Source organism: Podarcis raffonei, chromosome Z, assembly GCF_027172205.1.
Source record: "Podarcis raffonei isolate rPodRaf1 chromosome Z, rPodRaf1.pri, whole genome shotgun sequence".
In the NCBI taxonomy this organism is placed as follows: domain Eukaryota; kingdom Metazoa; phylum Chordata; class Lepidosauria; order Squamata; family Lacertidae; genus Podarcis; species Podarcis raffonei.
Window position 1 is genome coordinate 34,861,160 of NC_070621.1, and position 21,708 is coordinate 34,882,867.

Here is a 21,708-nt window from a genome sequence, read left to right on the forward strand (position 1 = left end):
ATCTAGATTCAGGTCGTACTGTAGCCATGTTGGTCTGACACAGTAGAAATAAAATAAATAAATAAATTGTCCCGTAGCACCTTGGAGATCAACTACCGTATTTTTCGCTGTATAAGACGCACCAGACCACAAGACGCACCTAGTTTTTGGTGGAGGAAAACAAGAAAAAAAAATTCTGAATCTCAGAAGCCAGAACAGTAAGAGGGATCGCTGCGCAGTGAAAGCAGCAATCCCTCTTGCTGTTCTGGCTTCTGTGATAGCTGCGCAGCCTGCATTTGCTCCATAAGACGCACACACATTTCCCCTTACTTTTTAGAAGGGAAAAAGTGAGTCTTATAGAGCAAAAAATACGGTAAGTTTGTTCTTGGTATGAGCTTTCGTGTGCATGCACACTTCTTCAGATACACTGAAACAGAAGTCACCAGACCTTATATTTAGTGAATTACAACTTATTACCAAACTTAAAACCATGGAGAGACCTGGTCTGAATACAGACATTGGACTCCTATCTCATTGTTGTTGTTTACCCGTTTAGTCGTGTCCAACTCTTTGTGACCCCATGGACCAGAGCACGCCACGCTCTCTTGTCTTCTACTGCCTCCCGCAGTTTGGTCAAACTCATGCTGGTAGCTTCAAGAACACTGTCCAGCCATCTCGTCCTCTGTCGTCCCCTTCTCCTTGTGCCCTCCATCTTTCCCAACATTGGGGTCTTTTCCAGGGAGTCTTCTCTTCTCATGAGGTGGCCAAAGTATTGGAGCCTCAGCTTCACGATCTGTCCTTCCAGTGAGCACTCAGGGCTGATTTCCTTAAGAATGGATAGGTTTGATCTATATATATCTTTGGAATGTTCTTCTGCCTGGTGCTTTCTTTCTTTTTTTGCAATTGTTTTTATTGATTTTCATGTTATATATTTATACATTCTGACAATATTAGTAACCTAAAACTCTCAGGATTACCACTAGAGGGAAGTGGTAATCTCCCTGGTGCTTTCACATGCCTTCAGCTCAAGTGAAGATGATGTGTACCTCCATTCAAGGAGTGATGGAGAATCTGTTCAACCTGACATGTCTCAATGCCAAGACAAAAGTGCAGTGGGTCTTTATTTGAGAGATGTTGTTTGCAGATGACCTAGCCTTGACAGCACACTCTGAGGAAGCACACTCTACAGAGTCTCGTCAACAGTTTTGCCGAAGCCTGCTGGGAGCTCAGTCTTGCCACTAGCCTGATGAAGACCAACCTCCTTTGGAAGATCAAGGTAGCAACACTAAAGTGGAAGCTACAATACAAGGAAGGCCATGCTCCACTGCATACTTAGCATAACAATGATTCAAACCCTGACTAGTATTCCCCTCAGCTTTCATAGGCACATCCTCTTCCCATTCTATGTAGAAAATAATGTGGCTCTAAGTCCCACATACCTCATTCTAATGAGATTGCTTTTCTACCTCTTATCAGGTAGGGTCAGTAATTGAAGTGAACATTAAAATGTAATCAAGCATTTTTAAAATGTAGCTAATGGACCTTGTTATACAGAACAAGGACAAACCAACCAACTGGAATAGCTGTCGATACTAACATCTCCCTTAACTCTGGGTGCTAAAAGAAAAATATCTAGCAGGGAAAATCACTTGACATACTAGTCCTTTTACTAACATCAGCAAAACAACAACAACACTGCTCTCTGTGGAGAGTCATTTAAACCAGATAAATAATCCCAACAAAAATACATTTATTGTTTCCTTGAGTGTCCAAATAAAATCGCTGTCCCTACGGCTCACCAGGAACGAGCATGTCTGGGGAGACAGTTTCTTACTTAGAAACCACTAGAGAAAAGACCTTCTATCCAGAAGTCACATGCTTGGCTTCAAAAGATATGGATACCCAAATAAAGACCTGAAAAGAAGATTTTAATTGATGGGTTGTTTCTGCTTCTTCACACAGCACTTCACTGATTTATGAAATTTTCTGGCATCAGATGTAGTCACTAACCTAGGCTGCAATCCAATGCCCACTTAAATGGGAATAAACCCCATTGATGCCAGTGGGGCTTACTTCTGGGTGGACATGCATAGGATTGTACTGCTAGTTGGTTTCTTTTAAGGGGATTAGACAAAATCATGGAGCAAAAGTCTATCAATAGCTACTTCTCATGTTGAGTTTATGTGCCTTCCAAGCTCAGTTGACTTTCTGCACCAGTTAATGGGGAGAAAAAAAACAAGGTATTTATTGCCTTTATGTGGCTGTCCACTATGTAAAAACGGATAGTGATAAACCCTTGGCCTGAATAGGCATGCCAAATAAGTGCCTTAGATACCTCAGTTCCCAGGCTGCTTTGGGGCTTTAAAAGCCCTGTTTGGGTGGCCTTTTACTCCCATGATGCCCAGGCAGCTTTTGCATGAAGAGTGCAACTGTCTTTAGCAAGCTTTGCATATCTAGAGGCACAGGTGAAGGTTCCATCCTCACAAGGCAATTCCACTCTTTATGAAGCCTAGGGATCAGGGTGACTTGGCATATCCCCACTTCCTGCTCCCATGTTAATTAACACTAGAACACATGGGAACATCAGAAGATCCCTGCTAGATCAAATGCCCATCTAATCTAGCATCCTGTTCTCCAAGTGGTCAGTCAAATGCCTATAGGAAGCCCACAAGTAGGACCTGAGTGCAACAACACTTTCACTTATTGTCCTTATCACAAACTAGTATTCAGAGGTACATTGGCACCAACCATGCAGATAGAACACAGCCATCATGGCTAGTATCTATTGATAGTCTTTTCCTACATGAATTTGTCTAGTCCTCTTTTAATGCCATCCAAGTTAGTGGTCATCACTATATCTTGTGGGAGCATTGCTTAGCTATGTGTGGCAAGAAGAAGCACTTCATACAGCAAGAATGCCTGAAAAGGTTGAACGTCTGGTGCAAAAAGATCTGGTGCTGTAGGCGGGGTTAAAGCTGCAATGGATTGAAAGTTACTCTCTGCAATGTGTCTAAGGTTATGTATCTGTAGGAGGGTTGAGTGGAAGATAGTTTTGAGTGCCAAGGCACCTGTGGATTTATCAGGCAATGATGGATTAACTCTCAGTAGGTAACTAAACCTTTAGAGGCCTCTGGGTAAGCTGCCTTAGTTCTGTTGGCAAAAATGCAAATTGAACAAGAAAAACCCCCTCCTTTTTTACAATGTAATCAAATTGTAATTGATGGTGCTTTTAAAAGCAAAACGATGAGCAATTAACGACTTGGAAAATCTGACTATTTCAAACAATGATATATACACATCATTGTTCCACAAAGAGAAAAGAGCTCTGAATTCTAATGGGACAATTTCACATAGAGTCCATTTGCACAGTGTAAACTGGTTCCACAGTTTTACAGGGTGGGGTAGGGGGGAATCTTTATTTGGCCTTTGTGCGTTATTTCCCACCTCCTTTCAGTGTTTGTCCAAAAGGTGTTGTGAAATTCAGACACTGGCTAACTTCTTTACACTGGTAACAAATATAGCAACTAATGTAGCTTGTAAATTTCAAGTGTTCAGGTAGGAGATTGTAATGTAGGGATGCACAACAAAACGCACATACACATTGTGTCAAGCTGTTCTTCTGAACAATGGCCTTTTTACAAATCAATCAAGATCCAAGTGGACTGCTCCATGGATATTTTTAGTCCCTTAGATCGGAGGCATAGTTTCATCTACCGACTCCTGAAACATTTTGCCATAGCAACTGATGGCTATTTTTTGCAACTGCTAATTGCCTTCTGCAGACCCTGTTTACTTCCTTCAGCCCATCCCCTTCTATTGTTTCATATGTATTTTCTTTTACTTCCCTTCAGAAGAGTGGCATGAAACTGAATGGCTGTAAGCGATTCAGTCATTCCGCTTATAGGCATTCAGTGGGTTTAAGCAGGGAGAATCCAAATTTCAGTAATTGCCTTGGTTCTACAGAATGTGAGATGCATATCAAGGGAGATGCGCTGGCTTCACAACTGCATTGCAATATCAGAAGCAAACTGTCAAACTTCATGCCATTTGTTTTTTTTATATATATATATAATATTTTATTCAGTTTTCACAACAAAGAAATTATAAGACAAACAATAAGAAAAACACAAGAAAAAACACAAAAGCACAAAGGTACAAAAATACAAAAATACAAACAATTAACATAAGATAGAAAAAAACCCCTCTTTTTTCTTTTGTCCACTTTAGTTAACTTATCCTGACTTCCTCATGCCTCCCTTTTTTGTATTCCACTTAAAAATTGGTTCAGCAAATTCATATCCTATTGGTTAGTCCTTAATTATTTTTCCTCACATATTTCACATATTTTAACTTCAAACTTTCATCTAATATCAATCCACTCTTACGTAATCTTTTGCTTTATTTACTAAAACCCCTTCATTTCATTTCAATGTCATCAACATTCAAAAATTTTACAATGTTTCTGTAAATAGACTTTAAATTTCCTCCAATCTTCTTCCACCAACTCTTCTCCCTGATCCCGAATTCTGCCAGTCATTTCCACCATTTCCATGTAATCCATTACTTGCATCTGCCATTCTTCCAAGGTGGGTAGATCTTGTGTCTTCCAATGCTTTGCAATGAGTAATCTTGCTGCTGCTGTAGCATACATAAAGGAAGTTCTATCCTTCTTTGGCACCAATTGGCCGACTATGCCCAGGAGAAAGGCCTCTGGTTTCTTCAGAAAAGTATATTTAAATACCTTTTTCATTTCATTATAGATCATTTCCCAGAAGGCCTTAATCCTTGGGCATGTCCACCAAAGGTGAAAGAATGTACCTTCAGTTTCTTTACATTTCCAACATTTATTATCGGGCAAATGATAGATTTTTGCGAGCTTGACTGGGGTCATGTACCACCTGTACATTATTTTCATAATATTCTCTCTAAGGGCATTACATGCCGTAAATTTAACCCCAGTGGTCCACAACTGCTCCCAGTCAGCAAACATAATATTATATCCTATATCTTGTGCCCATTTTATCATAGCAGATTTTACTGTCTCTTCCTCAGTGTTCCATTTCAACAGCAAATTATACATTCTTGATAGTGTCTTAGCATTGGGTTCTAACAGTTCAAACTTCATGCCATTTGTCCCTTGGTTTAGATTTTAAAAGTATACGTGTCAGGACAGGTGGCAATGGTGGTGGGGAATATGTTCAGTGAAATGGATGGGAATATTCTACCATTGCTAATCTCTATGGAGTTAAAACAGTATTTCAAGAAATATACTAAGAACACAGCCTCAACTATTACACACACAGAGGGAAAGTACAAAGACAGAGACATATTCTGGTCTGTACCAGTGCAATGTGAAGATGCTTAAGGCAACATTTGCTTTCATGAATGATCTATAGAATTAACGGCCAACCTCTAAGCCAGAAGTTCTCAAACTTTTTTCTCTGTGCCACACTTTCAGAATAAAAAATTCCTCATGCCACACTGAACTTTTTATTGATAAGAAATAAAACAAAGAAAGAAATAAGAAATAAGAATAGGAAATGTTTTATAATATGATCATGGGACATCCAGCTTATATAAAACAATGCAGCTACATAAGAACATGAATCATTCCCAAAATATAATTATACACAAGCCTCTTACCTATGTACCTTAAGTATGTATACGAACTCAATGAGAGGTGTAAGCTTGCTTTTGCTGGATAATCTCATTTATATTGGGTCTAATTTGAGACAAACAAATTATATTGAAAAGATATCTATCCATATTCTGCAAATAAATAAATAAATTATACTCTACATTATATAAAGGTAAAGGGACCCCTGACCATTAGTTCCAGTCGTGGCCGACTCTGGGGTTGCGGTGCTCATCTCGCTTTATTCGCCGAAGGAGCTGGCGTACAGCTTCCGGGTCATGTGGCCAGCATGACTACACTAAAATGTTTAATGAATCTTCCTTCCTAACTTGCCATCCCTTCCTGCTACACCAGTGTGGCGCCACACTCTTTGAGAACCCCTTTTCTAAGCTCTATCTTTCCACCAACAGCTCCTTTCAAGGAATTCCTTCTGCTCTCTAGTGGTCATACTATATTTTAATCATATGCACGTTTGCCAACTGTTTCATTTCAATGATGAAGGAAATGTGTCTTCAAGCTATGAGTAAATTCCCGTGTGGTTCAGTACATAACACTAAAGCCCTTTGAGAATTAAATGGAACAAAATGGAGCATAAAACTGAATTCAGGTCAGTGGGAGTGCTGTGCTGAAATTTGTCAAAACTTCTACCACAGACATTAGGCTGAGATTGATTCAGCAGAAAAGTTTGTATACATTTTGTAAAGAATGCACAGGGCTCCAGTCTGCTTGTGGCGGTTAGGAGTCTCCTCATATTTAAAGGTTTTGGTGGTGGGTGCTGTGAGAATATTCTCATATTCTGCAGGTGCTCAATGAACACACCCTTTTGAAAAGAGATTCTGACAATGATAAACAGGACTTTGAGAATGTCACTTGGGGCTTGTCCACACTTCCATTTGTCCTGAATTTGTATCAGATCAGTAGCACAGCTCCAAAAGCTTTGCATTTATAAAGGTAAAGGGACCCCTGACCATTAGGTCCAGTCGTGACCGACTCTGGGGTTGCGGCGCTCATCTCGCTTTATTGGCCGAGGGAGCCAGCATACAGCTTCCAGGTCATGTGGCCAGCACGACTAAGCCGCTTCTGGCAAACCAGAGCAGCGCATGGAAACGCCGTTTACCTTCCCGCTGGAGTGGTACCTATTTATCTACTTGCACTTTGACGTGCTTTTGAACTGCTAGGTTGGCAGGAGCAGGGACCGAGCAATGGGAGCTCACCCCGTCGTGGGGATTCGAACCGCCCACCTTCTGATTGGCAAGTCCTAGGCTCTGTGGTTTAACTCACAGCGCCACCCGTGTCCCGTTTGCATTTATATCCCAACGCAAAAATGCAAAAAACTCCTTTTTTACTGCTGTATTGGAACAAATGCAAAATCCCTTAAAGCCCAAATAAAAACATGTTCCCCTTCCAATTTGACTCCTTTCTAGGCTCCTGAACAGAAAGACATGCAGTTTCCCTTGTGACACATTGTTTGGTTGTTCCTCTTTCACCTCCTTCATCTGCCCCTTTTTTTGTCTCTGCCCATGCCATGAGCAAAGTTTGCCAGTTGCCCCCTGAACCCATTTTTGTGCACTTCTTGCTCTCTGCCCCATGCTTTTTTAAAAAATAAAATAAATAAATGTGTCCCCCCTTTTGCACTCAGAAGAGCATTGCAACTATATATGTGTGAGAAAGAACACACAGAAAAATGAGGAGGGGTGAACAGAGGGCAGAGGTGTGCAGACACAGTTTGAGACTGCCTGGGAAATATCCAGGAGAAGAGGAGCTTTAGAAAGGGTGGAAGGCAGGGACCCTGAGTCCTGGGAACCCTCCATAGGGGAAAGATCTGCTGGGAAGTGTTGCTGAGTTGTATGTTGCTTATTTGACTAAAGAGTTAACTTCACTGACAGCGGAGCCCTGCATCTGACTCCAAACCTGACACGAAAGCTCATCTATGCTACTCTTTTGCCCCGCCCCTGTACTTTCTAGGCACACGTCCATGCTTTCCCGCCCCTGTACTTTCTAGGCACACGTCTGATGCCCCCGCCCCCCCGGCTTTCCCCAGGAAAACCCAATCTTTACTGTTGAATCAGAACAAATGGCAATTTGGGTTTTCTGCAGATTGCCATTTGTTCCAATTCTGTGCTAAACAGTTGGTTTCCACAGGGAAAGCTCCAGGGCAGAAAAACACAAAACCCTACACTCATACATGGGCCTGGAAAGCCCAAACCTGTGCCTAGAAACATGGAGCAAAGGAAAGTATGGAGGAGACTCTAGATCATGGGTGGGGAAACTAAGGCCCAGGGGCTGGATCCAGCCCAATCGCCTTCTAAATCCGGCCTGTGGACGGTCCGGGAATCGGCGTGTTTTTACATGAGTAGAATGTGTCCTTTCATTTAAAATGCAACTGAGTTATTTGTGGGGCATAGGAATCCGTTCATTTTTTTCCCCGAAATATAGTCTGGCCCCTGACAAGGTCTGAGGAACAGTTGACCGGCCCCCTGCTGAAAAAGTTTGCTGACCCCTGCTCTAGATTGTGAGTGGATTATTGTGGGGGGGGGCAGATTGCTCAGCCTCAATCAGTTTTAGAAGAACCTAATTCATTATGACATTAGGGGGTAAGGGGTAGAATTATTAACATATTTGGGAGAATCTATCTTTCCATCTTTCCCGTTCAGTGTGCTGCTTCTACTCGAACAATAGGTTTAACATGCACAACAAATCTTCCATTCCTGTTACAGTCAGTTTGGTACTGAGAAACTAATTCAAATGGAAAGATAGCTGCATCTACACATGCACTGTATGCATTTATGCAGCCTTTACTACCAAAGTCAACTATGTTCAGTACAGTCTATCTCTTACATTACATTCCAGTGAGTAATTTTTAACTCCCTTTGCATGGGCACAATTTCTTAGCACTTGCTATTCGGACCATCTGTTAAGGCTGGCCTTAGGTGTAATTGGATGCCCCTTAATTTGCAAAGTTTTGCTATGTTTCAAAGGATTTTTGGGGGAGAAATACTGTTTACTTTTCAGACCTTGTGTATGTCACCCAGATGAGCTTCAGTGATGTTGCTGATTAAAAATACTGGAAATATTTGAGGTGACATTTTTGTGTAGGATACAGATGAGCATCTCTCCCCACCACCCAATGACAGTTTCTGAATATTTATGTGTGCCGTATTCTAGGATTTGAAGGAGAAGAAAAAATAAACCACAACATCATTGTGACAAATCTGAAAAGAAAAGTAAGCAGGATGAAAACATTTAGCTTTGGAATGACAAACTTGATAAATATGAAAATCAGACAAGGCAGTGAGAGTCAGGGAAGGAGGAAGGGGAAAATAGAGGAGAAATAAAGGGTGTTGCAAAGATTTATATATTATCTTCCAACTAAACAGAATTTCAGTGTTCCATTTACCTAAATGCCTGACATTCAAAATTAAGAGTGCTGGGGGGACTTGGTCCTTATCAATTCCATAATGAAACTGACCTGATCCCAGACTGATGTGAGGATCAGAATATAGCAATTCATTTAGTACTGAACTTCTCCAAATATAGCAAAGTAGTTCTTGGCCGAAAAAACACACATATCAAAATATGGTTAGAGAATGCATTTAATAATAATAAGCATTTAGAAATGCTTAAATGCAATAAACAACTACCTGACATTCAGAAGACATCTTAAGGCAGCCCTGTTCAAGGAAGTTTTTAACGTGTGATATTTTACTGTATTTTTGGTTTCTATGGAAGCCGCCCAGAGTGGCTGGGGAGGCCCAGCCAGATGGGTGGGGTATAAATAATAAATTATTATTATTATTATTATTATTATTATTATTATTATTATTATTATTATTTATTATTATTATTATTATTATTACAAGAGAAAAATAAGTTTTAAAAATTTATATTTTGAGGGTAACATGTTATTTATATTTTGTGCAGGATTTTTTTTAAAAAATGCAGATCAGTAAGAAATTGGATGAGATGGACTTACGGGTGAACACACCTGAAAGTGAAATGGACCAGAAGTAGACTGAGTCATCCATCACTATTCAAAACCAGATTCTGAACTAAGAATAAACACAAAGTGACTAAGGTTAACTATGTTATCAGAATAACAACCATTCCCTTACCATAGGCATGTTTCAAGACACCACTTGAAAAAAACCTTTTGTGGATTGTTAAATCATATGAATCAAGTTCACAGCTTGGTGAACACATGGCTTGGCCCATTTTCAGACTTATGTTCCTGGCTTCCATTGTGTCATGCACCCCCAAATTCTGACAGAGGAATTTGAAATGCTAATATCCAAGACAAACAGTAGGAGCTGGTATAGCACAGTGCAGAAGTCACCTACATAGCACCCACAGCTGCCAGTTGTGAATCCTCCCCCACCAGCTCCTTTGCCTTTCTTCCCAGTCTTTCATAGGTGATGTCTGCACCATGAAGTGCTTCAGTGGTCCCCGTTATGATTGATGTCACCTGCCCACCAGCTCCAAAGTCCTCTGAGGCATCCTGCTTTGCCTTGGGATTTGGGATTCATCTGAATCTGATGTACACTAATTATCAACAGCTGTTATGATACCAACATACTCAATAGAACCACTGTACTCAAAGGCCATGTACTATATCTTTGAAGAGCGGATGCTGAGGGACAACAGGATATCTTCAGGAGAAGAAAAGGCTAACGATTAGACCCTACACAGATCTTGAGTCCCTAGTTGGATGGTGCCTTGTATGCCTCCTGTAGAATTCCTGCAGCCAAGGTGGTGCCAAACGTATTGCTCTGTTTTGTTTTGGGCAGCCCAGGACCTCCATACACATTGCCCAGGCTTGTGCTCCAGGGAGGTCACTTCTATGCTATTAACACAGCAGTTTTACTTGACTCCCAAGAGGCACACTGTGTCTCAAGACAACCGGATGCTCTGCTCACTTTCGCCTCTATGCAAATGACTTGCAGCTCCCTGAAGGAAATGTTACTCTCAAGTTGAAAAGGTTATCCACATTCATGCCATGCTGCTTCCCTCCTCACCTGTTGTGGACTTTCTGAAAACACCTGGCTGGCACACTGTAAGAAAGAGGGTGTTGGACTTTTAGTCTCGCCTACAGCTTTTCTTATAGTGAATGACTGCTATTGAATGGTGGCGGTGGCGGCAGCAGCAGCAATACCAATGAATTTAGTCAAAGCCTAGCTGGTTAGGATTTGGTCCTCCTGCCACCTTATTTTCCCTCTCCAAGAGTACATTTGAGTTCTAGAAAGGGGACTGGTTTTCAGGCTTGCCCTCTGCTGAAGTGCCTGTTCATTCCCGACACTGGGAGGGAGGGAAAAGAAAAACATGTTTCTATGCTCCCTATTCATTTTGCTCCATGGGGATTCACAGCAGGCTCCTGTAGCAGCACAGATGTATTTTTTTTAGAGGAGAAAGAAATTACATACACTTAATTCTTCCACACATACAATTTAAAGCGTGCAACGATTATAAATTTGCTCATAAAAGCCAAAAGGGTGAACACTTTCTCCCCCCAAAGCTTTGAATAGTGTCTGCGAACAAATTTGGGCTTGGAGATTATTCAGAAGCCTTCAGCAAAGGTGTCAGAAGCCAGCCAGCTTTTGTGCAAGGCTTTCTAGTTATTTTACATTTATCTCTTCCTTTAAAGAAAGCGGAGTATGAATGGGTTGAAGCGGTGCTTGAGATTGCAGCATCACCATCTGTGCTCTCATCCTGCTTATCCAACCTTTAAAGTCTGTGATTCTTGGCAGAACTTTCTACCAAGGATAAAGCAGTCTGAAAAGGATTTCATTTTGGGGACTGTAGGGCTGACGTTTTCTGTCAAGGAGAGTGGGATGAGGGATAGGTGAATCTGTTAATTTAGTTTCTCTCAATTTCCCAGTTTCCCAGTGTTGTTCAGTACTCCTCGTCACATTTCCACATCAATTTGCAATTTATTTATTTATTTTAAAGGTCTTCATAAAAATCCATCAACATTTTAGTGTGACATTCTCTAACATGCACATTTTTGTATGCAATTTTGCCTAACAGACACATTTTTCCAAAGCATTTTTCTCTAGTACATTTATCTATGGAATATTCACTGAAGAAGGCATTTTTTAAACTGACACTACCCCTTGTGAATACATTTTTGCACACATTATTTTACTAGAGAATTGTATTGCAAAATTTGGAGAAGTGGGACTTTTGAATGATTACTGTGTTCTGCTTCAAGTGTTATTTCAGAAAATGCAAATTAGGGAGATTCGCCTTTGAATGCAAACTGAATCAAATTTATCCTCCTTCCCAAAGAAGAGCTGCCAGAGCTCAAATTTGAAGGTGATGAGATATGGAACTCGCAAGAAGCCTCTCCCCTTGAGTTCCTTTTATTTTATTTGTTTATTTATTTGCTACCTTATCATAAAATATCAAGGTGGTCACACTATTTAAACACAAAACATCATTTATTTGTTTAAAATACAGATAATCACTGAATCTGTGGCTCAAAGCAGTGGGATATATCAGCCTCATATAACTAATATGCTTAAGTCTAATTAATGCATGAAGGGGTTAATACTATAGAGTGAGCTGCCCTGCCAGGCTTAGCTAGATCACACACCCTCACCTTGGGAGGAAGTGTTATCAAAGCCTTTGTTATCTCTCTTTTCTATCATGTAACCAACTAGTAAGTATGTCTGAGCTTGTTGCTCCTAGTCCAGACCATGTGACTTTAGCAAGCCATCTATGTGTTTCTATACAAATAATTTAGAAATATTGACCAAATATGAACTAGGTTGTACTACCTGTCTTTTCTTGCTGCTGTATTAAAAAATCACATGACTCTGACCTTTGAAGAGTTTGTAAGTAAACCATTTTTAACTTAGCCAAACATGCATTCTCTTTCTATGCTAGTGGAAGTGGGAAACTTTGGAAACAACTTAGAATGGGATATTTTAGACTCTATATTTCCACACTTAACATTATTGCATGTTTCATGATTATAAATCTCTGCTGGGGTTCTCTCACCAAAGAGTACTTGCCCCAAACCTGTATCTAGGCATCCAGGGAATTCTCATTTTATTCTTTAATCAAAATAAACTAAAATCATGTATCTTTGAATACCACCTGGTGGGGGGCAACCACAGAGATGGGGAACTTCAGGCCCAAGACAGAAATGAAGGACCACCAGGTCTTTCTGTGTGGCCCTTGAGCATCTTCCCAGGATTTCTGTCCTCCCCCAGGATCACCCCTAACTTCTAGTTAAGGTCAGTTGTGCCTCTGTAACATAGATGACAGCAGCACTCCTCTGCATGATTTCAAACTCGGCTGAGGCTTAAGGTTTAAGTTATTCTGGCCCCCAAGTTGTTCAGGGCTTTAAACCCAAATCATGCATCTCACAATTTTCTAAAAAATAAAATAAAAAAGTCCTTAAGGGGGGCCCTCTTGCTGAAATTCATCTACCAGTGCGGAACTGGGAAGGATCAATTCAAAAAAGGGATAGTCAATTTGTGTCCTGCAGAGTAGATCTGACCACCCCCTACAGCAAAGTTGTTGGGTCCTGGTGATTCAACCAAAATGTTTTCATGTTAGGAACGTAACCTCACATCGTCAGACCAGGGTTTGCTCCAAGCCTTACCTTTAGATGCTGGGGATCAAACACTGGGACCTTCTGCATGCAAAGCAGAGGCTCTGCAAACCACTGGAATAAAAAACAACTACAATGTTCTTCATTCATATGTGGGAATAAACCCCACCAAACAGTGCAGCTCTTAATTGGAAGTCAACATGAATAGGATTACACTGTAGATTTTACTGGCACAACCCTAATTCATGCCAATGTTTCCCTACATGCGCTATCAGAATTCAAGGACTGGGGCAGAAATACTGCAATAAATGAGCTGCCTGATTATTTGCCAAAAACGTTAACAAAACCACCAACATTGTATTCTTTTAAAGCCTCAGCAGTGTGTGCAGGTTTAATCAAAGCACAGAAGAAAGGGAGGGAACATACCATGTTCATACAACAGCTTGACTCCAAGCACTTTCTTGTTGCTGTTGACTTTTTATTGTTATTATGTACATTGGATGGCTTTTCTCTCTCTCTTTGTAAACCTTTGTGAGAACAACTTGATTGGCTGCAGTGTATTTTACTCACATGAAAATGTCAAACCAAAGGATGCTGTAAAAGAAAAGCAGAAGAAATACTAAGAGAATTTTTAATATCATACTGGATGCCTTGCTCCTCTGATGGTCAGTGGAAGTGTGAGGGTGGGGTGGGATCTAGATTACTGAAAAAGAAGGGCACAAGGCACTGTAATCTTTGTAGTCTCCTGCACAAAGTATATCTTCTACACCAGGGGCATATGCTTGCTTTTCATAGAATCATAGAATTGTAGACTTGTAAGGGACCCCGAGGGTCATCTAGTCCAACACACTGCAATGCAGGAATCTTAGCTAAGGCATCCATGACAAATGACCATCCAACCTCTGTCTAAACCTCCAATGATGGAGAGGTGGGGGAATAAACTCCACCAAACAGGGTTGTGGGTTTAAGCCCCATGTAGAGCAAAATATTCCTGCATTGCAGGGGGTTTGACTTTGTGGTCCCTTACAACTCTACAATTCTATGATCTGGAGCATGGAAGGCAGATAGAGAGTATATGGGAGGTTCTAAACTCAGGTAATTGGGTCAGGGAGCTGGAATACTGGATAGGGAAAGTAATAACTGACTGTCAGAGATATGGCCGGCAGAGAGGAATCTGCGGGGGGGGGGGAGAGGCAGAGGAACTTGATTTCTTCACACAACAAAAGTGAGATAAGCCCTTCTTGCTCTGGATTGCTGCCTGTTTTCGTAGCAGCACAGAGATGAAAGAGCAGGATGCAGGTGGTACTAGGGGGCTGGATTCAACTCCAGAGGAGGAGAAATCAGCTGCACCTGAGTCTCCAAGAAGTAGGAGGCGGAGCAAGCAATTAGAACAAAGGAAGACTAGCAGGAAGCGGGGGCGGGCTTAGTGTATATCTGGACTTGGAAGGGGCCGGAGGCCAGTCGAGTCAACTGAGTCTGACAGTGAGGAATGAGTTGTGAGAAGCTTGGATTGCTGTAAGCCTCCTGTGGATAAATAAACCTCAATTACTTGAACTGCCAGTGTGTCGTGTCTTGTGTGTGAGAAGTGCTAAACCTGACATTGACCAAGAGGATCTGGGAGCACTGAAGGTGGACAAGTCCTGGAGAAGTGATGAGCCCAAAGTTGTCACAGCTGAATGGCAATTTGATCCTATGTCTTTTAAACTCTATTGCAGTAGCTGCATTTGAACTTTATTTTTTCTATTTTTCATTTTAATGTGCAGTGAGAAAGATTTCATCACATTTGCTGAATGTTTGGGGAAAGGGTTGGGGGCAGAAGAGAGAGGAAATGAAAAATATTCCAAATCATGTAGCCAGAAATCTTTGATGAGAACTTGGAAGCAGGTCAAGACACCCACAGAAGGAATAAAGACTGTTAGCAGAAGGGGTTGCACCAGCACTTTATATACAAGCTGGTCAAACGCCAGAAGGATATGACTGGAATAACTTAGGCTACCCCAATTAGTCCTACTAGGGAGTGAGTGAGATCAAAGGAATGAAGAGTTGTTAGGATAAATTGCCAGCCTGGCAGAATAAAGCCCTTGCAATGGGGTACAAAGGACATATTAGAGGAATCTTCCGAGCTGTTGTACCTTGTGCCAGGAGCAGTGTTGCCTCCCCTTCTGAAAACATCCCCTGAAGGTGCCTATTTGGCCTCTCCTATAAAGGATTAGCAAACGGTATTTGAAATGAAACAATTAATTAATCCTGCATGTTTGCACTGCAGTGCCAGCCGACTCATTTATCTCAACTAGTTTGGGACATGTGCCACTCAGTATTTCATTTTGCAGATACTGAATGTTTAGGGACAGTATCAGTGATTGACTCATATTAGGTAATAGGTTTCTTCTCATGCGTATGACCAACATTGTTCAGATATTGTCTGGGGTGATGGATATTTTGCCATTGTTCCCCTGCTTGCAAGCACCGGGGCAGGTTTATCTTCCCCTTTCCAGATCCCAACTGCTCCTTTTCACCAACTTAAAGCATCTTGAAAATGTGTCGAACAGGAAGATGGAGCAATAGCTGGAATCATCCCTCAAGCTGCATTAACATACTAGGTCATAAGCAGCAGCATCCCAGGCTGGAACTAAAATAAATTTAAGGAAGGGTAACAGGAGCAAATATAAATTTAAATACCTGTGATTAGCATTATTCTCTCTCTCTCTCTCTCTCTCTCTCTCTCTCTCTCTCACACACACACACACACACACACACAGACACCAGCAACAGCAGCGTTTCCAAATTTTGGATACTGATTGCTCTGCAACTATATGCCACAACTAAACATGGAATCCCTTCTTTTGGTGGTGCCTCCTCCCACTACTAATGTCCATCATAGTCCACCCACCCATTTGTTTTATACACACACACACACACACACACACACACACACATATATATTTCCTGGTGCTCCAGGACTGAGTAGCTTCTGGCCAGCAACTTGCACTTCGCTGCAGAATCTCACTCCAGAGCACTGCAGAGAGGAAAGACAGCTGTAGCCAAAGAAACTCTACTCCATTCCTGCCACTGCCACCTGCTCTTCCAGCTGCAGAAGAGCTTTCCACTAGGAGGAGGTGGGGCAGATGTAAGCATCAGAAGAAGGCAAAAGCTGTAAGCTGTGAGCCAGGCAAGACTTTGATATGATTTGGCCTTACCATCATTTGGCCATGATGGTATTGATACTCATCTTTTGCTTGGTTGTGGAAGGGTATTTGTTATTATACAGGAAGCACTAGGGAATGATATTGATGGAGAAGGACCGTAGCTCAGTGGTAGGACATTTGCTTCGCATGCAGAAGGTCCTAGGTTCAATTCCTGGCATCTCCAGATAGGGTTGGGAACGTTTCCTGTGTGCAGCCCAGTTTTTTAATGGATTTGTTTTACTTTTGTCATTTTGAAACATGTTTGTTGTAAAAAGCTATGAAATGATGATGATGATGATGTCTGACAATCCAAGTTACAAGGTAGGTCCAAAGCGATAGCAGTTTTCTCTTAACCACCTGCCTTTGACTGCAAGCAGGCTGGGACAAAGCTGTTCAGGATCTGAAAGTATTCAAGACTGGTTAGCAAACAGAACTCAGGACTCTTTCAATGATGCAATTATACTATGTGTGCACACGCACACTTACAGATGAGCTTGCCTATCTTGCTCGTCAATGAAATTGATGGTACCCAAGGGAGAAAATGACCTCTAAGGTTCTGTATATAATTCTTTGTAAATTTTGTTGCATGGTGAGAATTCAAAGCAGCTCTTGCTCATCAAACAACCTGAAGTACAATTTAGTCTTACAAAGAGATGAACCTCTATTTTTTGCTCAGTCCCAGCCCCCAGCCCTTCCTCTTTTGTAGAAAAGGAAAGGTTGTAGCTAAACCCAAAGCCACAAGGGCATCATTTTAAGTTATGGTACTTTGGAAAGATATGTGTTAAACCTGTTTGCCTAACAACACAAGATCAGGTACCTATTGTATTCTTGTTCAAAACTATCATTTATCTTAGACTGGAGAAAGCTACCATGACCTTTTTTCTTTTCTTTTTCTTTTCTTTTTTCCTTTTTAAAGAAAAAAAGTCTTTGAGAACAAATTGGATGTGGTGTAACAAGAAGTTCCCTTTTTATGTATTCTCCACTTTGGGATATGTCTTTGATAAGAAAGGCACTATGCTTATCTACCAACACTAGAAGCTGAGAGGGGAAGATTGTAGGAGCTGATTTCATTAAAAAGTAATGAGAGGCAGTGGTAGTAGATGGGATTCAAGGTTTTGTACTCTTGGGCATTTGATTCTTCCTCTACCCAAAGAAGAAGTATCTTCTTTGAACAACCACATTGTGAGAACCTGAAGGATTCTGCTTAAGTGAGGACTGCAGTTGCTTCTACCATTAATTGATTGATCCAGCAGTGCCATTTAACAGCCTGTGAACGGAATCCAGCTTGCAACATGATCCTATCCCTCCACATCAATGACATGAGATTCTGGGTGCTAATGCGTATCTGCAAAGGAGGAGCCCATTCTTGACATTTTACTGCTTGCGGTGGAAGATAAAATTATGTTCCTATTCCCCCTGCTCTTTTAAGTCAAGGTGCATAAAACCCAAGATGAATCAAGTTGTTTTAGTGTCTCAGGCTGAAAATTCAACAAGCTCCTCTCTCCTTCCCTGAGAGTGACAATGGTATTATAAAAAATTAAATAACTATCAGTTGACTGCTCCTTCATAATAAGAACCAGCTGCTTGAAGCAGCCATCTCATAGGAACATGAAAAAGCTGCCTTGTTTTTGAGTCAGATCAAAGTTCCATCTAGCTCAGAACTGAGAGAGTGGTTCTTTGCAATTTCACACAGCGGACATTCCCAGCTCTTCCTGGAGATCAGAAAGTCTGGTGCCCACTGGGATTCATAGGGCAGAAGGCAGGGAGACCAACAGTAGGTGAAGTCAAATCCATCCTCCTCCTCGTTACAGATAGGTAGCCATGTTGAAGAAGTGTGCATGCACACGAAAGCTCATACCAATAACTAACTTAGTTGGTCTCTAAGGTGCTACTGGAAGGATTTTTTTATTTTTTTATTTTGTTTTGTTTCTCCTCCTTCTTGTGTGTGGACTTGCAATGGTATTGCTGTGCTTACTGTATTCATCATGGCTTTCACGAGTTAATGATCACTATTATTTGAACTTAAGGGGTTTTGAGAGCTCTGTTGACATGGAGGGAAGGCTAGTGCTGAGCAGAATGAGAACTTCCAAATCCAATCTTTGTCATGGGATGAGGGGAACCAAAATGAAGACATGTCTACAACATGTCACCACTACCATAAATCCTTTCTCAGGTGTCACTGGCTGATAGTTGCCACTAAAAAAAAATGCCATGTGATGATTTAGTATTGCTATAACAGCTTTAACAATGCTGCCCTCGTGGAAACTTCTGATAAAAAAGCAAAAGGGGGAGAGCAGCTAGTCCACTGGGGACCACTATTTCCCATCAGCAGTAATGTAGGAATGGATAACTTCAGGCTCAGGGGTCAAATGTGTCCCTCCAGGTCATTCTATCTGACCCTTGTGACTCTTATCAGGCTACACTCTTCCCCAGCCACACTTTCTTTCCACATTTTTGCCTCTGGCTCCACCTACCACTGGCTGTGTCCCCCAGGAAGAATGCAGGGAAAGGTTCCCAACCTGAAGTCATGCTTCATTATCAATTAGCATGGGAACTTGGGCTTTGGGAAGGAAGAGGAAATTGTGGCAGCTGTGAGATGGACCTCTGATGATGAGCAGTGAGTTTTGCACTTATAAGATGAAGCCAGTACTAACCATCAGTGCTCAACTACGTTTGTTTGTTTGTTTGTTTGTTTGTTTGTTTGTTTGTTTTGCCAACAGCGCCAGTCATATTTCAAAGGTTATTCCACAATTTTGGAGTTAACCCAGAGAAAGCCCATATTATTGTGTGCATTGGTACAAAATGATGTATAAAAAGAATTTTGAAGTAACCAGGTTGCAATGAGTTTGGTCTGAATGTTCTCTATGAGGGGTTCTTCCACTAACCCCATGACTCTGATTTGTAAAGGGAGACTGCTAAGAAGGTCAAAACAATTGGACAAACTTAGCATGGCCACCTTTTCTTTGGAGGCTGGTAATTTGCATAAATAAAGAGAGCCAAGGAGCTAATGGTGGTAGATCCTTCTAAAAAGGGGCATGCATTTCTCCACCACCATTCCAGATGAAGATGATATCATCCAAGTATTTGTTTGTGAAAAGGAAAACAATAGATGGTCCATGCTGGAACTGACTCTAAAAGAGGCAGATGCCATATAAAGGAACAGAAGAGGGCAAATACACTTTTCCATTATAATAAATAATTGCCACCATGAGCATGATCAATATCATAGTAATAGGCCATTTCTTCTTAAATGTGGAGCTGACTCTAGCTCCAGCACCATTCTCCCTACTTCTCACCAAATACCTGATTTTTTATCCCTTGAAAAATGGGTAACAGCAGCACACTTTCTCATTCCCATGGGAGCTTTGTTCAGAGCTGATGTGAGCTATATGACCTGTTTAAGCTGCCAGGAAGTATTAGTATTTCTTTAAAATGGAGATTGGGAGTGAAGGACAAAGGCAAAGAATTAGACCTTTTCACTTCCTCAGTGAAGAAAAAGAATGAAAGTAAAAAAGGCAATGTGGTATTTCCTGGAGTAGAAAAGCATTTCACTACTTATTTTATTTCTTTATAGGATCTGCCCTGTTTGACAACTTTCACCTTCAAGATCTCCTTTACTGTATGAAAGAAGAGGGAATAAAGCTTTCCAGTGATCTCTTTTTCAGAGATTGTGTGGTTCCAAACACCACTGCTGACTGAATACAGGAACCTTTGCAGAATGATCTCTCCCTGCTTTTTCAGAAGCATCTTCTTAAGCAAGTAAATCCAGTTTTGATTAACTGCAGAACAGATCCCTGAGGAATGTGAGATGAGTTCATTTTTAAAAGTTGCAACAACCAGATAAGGATGTTCTCTATGTATCATGTTATCACAGTCACAAAACCTCCTTCTGGGAACCTCCAAATTGGGAAAGGCTGGCTTAAGCTAATAAATATATTGCATTATTGGCTTTAAGTTTTTCTTAAATTCAGTCTTTGGAATTTCAGTATGATGGGGTAGGCAGTCTGTAGCCATTGGCTCTGCTGGATTGGGTTTATGGAGTCCAAAACATCTACAGGATGTCAGGTTGGGAATGCATTCCAGCCAAACAGAAATACTCAAGAAAAGTGAGAAGCAGGTCCAGTAGGGAGTGGGTGGGGATTGTGTGTGTTCTTGGAAGAATCTTGACAGTTAGATAAAGAGGCTTGGGTGGTCGCAATTGGCCCTCTGTCCAGGGGTTCACCACTCCAGATCTTTGAAATATACATTTTAAAATGCATCAACACCCCAACACCATCTGCAAGTGTATAGAGATCTGCTATTGATTAATAAACTACAAACAGGTAGAAATAACTAACCATAGGCTGCAAATCCTATGTACAATTATTATGGATGCTGCAAATCCTAGTTTGTACTAATCTAGGGCTTCAAATCCTACTGTGTGCTGCAGATGGGCCAAACACCCTTAAAAATAATTCCGTAAGAGCCATGCAATGTGATTTGACATATTATTGAGGTTTAGAGCTTGTTTCAAGAAGCTTTCTTAGAATGTACACTGCATTTCAAAGTATTTGTGGGAGTGACAGGAAGTGGGGAAGGAGGAGGGTGCTTGGTGATGCTACCTTCTTCAGCGAGATAAGTGAATGCTACTTTAAGGAGCTTCATCACTACTTGATAACAGGAACAATGATTCAAGTACAAGCAGAAGAGCACTTAACTAAAGGGCATATTTATTCAGAGAAGGAGGGGGGAAGATGATTTTCAGAGAACAGAAAAGTTTGCATTAAAAAGAAAAACTCTTCTTGGGATTTATCTCACATACATAGGATATAACTATTGCAGTGACAATTAAACATAAATGAATTACTTAGAGCAAAACATTTCAGTTTCTTCCTTCATGTACCAGCATAATTGATATATATCACTAACTACCCGGCCCCATCCCAACCCCATCCAGATATGTTGCAGTGATGCTGGCATAGAAAGCGTGGCTCCATCCCACCTCATGGGCCTCTGCTGCTATGGGTGAATATTAAAACAAAGAATAGCCAAAGCTGGATATGCCCAAACTCAGAGAGTGGATGAAATAAGAAGAAATGTGGAAACTGGTCACTTTCATTGGATATATATTGCTGGGGTCATGATAAATAATGTTTCTCTAAAACAGAATCTGATCTAATGTTTGAGGTTCCAACAACATGGGACACTGATGTCATACTATGCCTGTTCAGAATCCTCTAGACCAGAGGTTTTCAACCTTTTTAAGTCCAAGGTTCCCTTAACCAACTACATTCTTTCTGCAGCACCCCTGTGGGGCTCAGGAGCCCAGTTATATCACCCCTTGCCCGAAGAGCTGGCAGCCTCTCGCCCTTTTT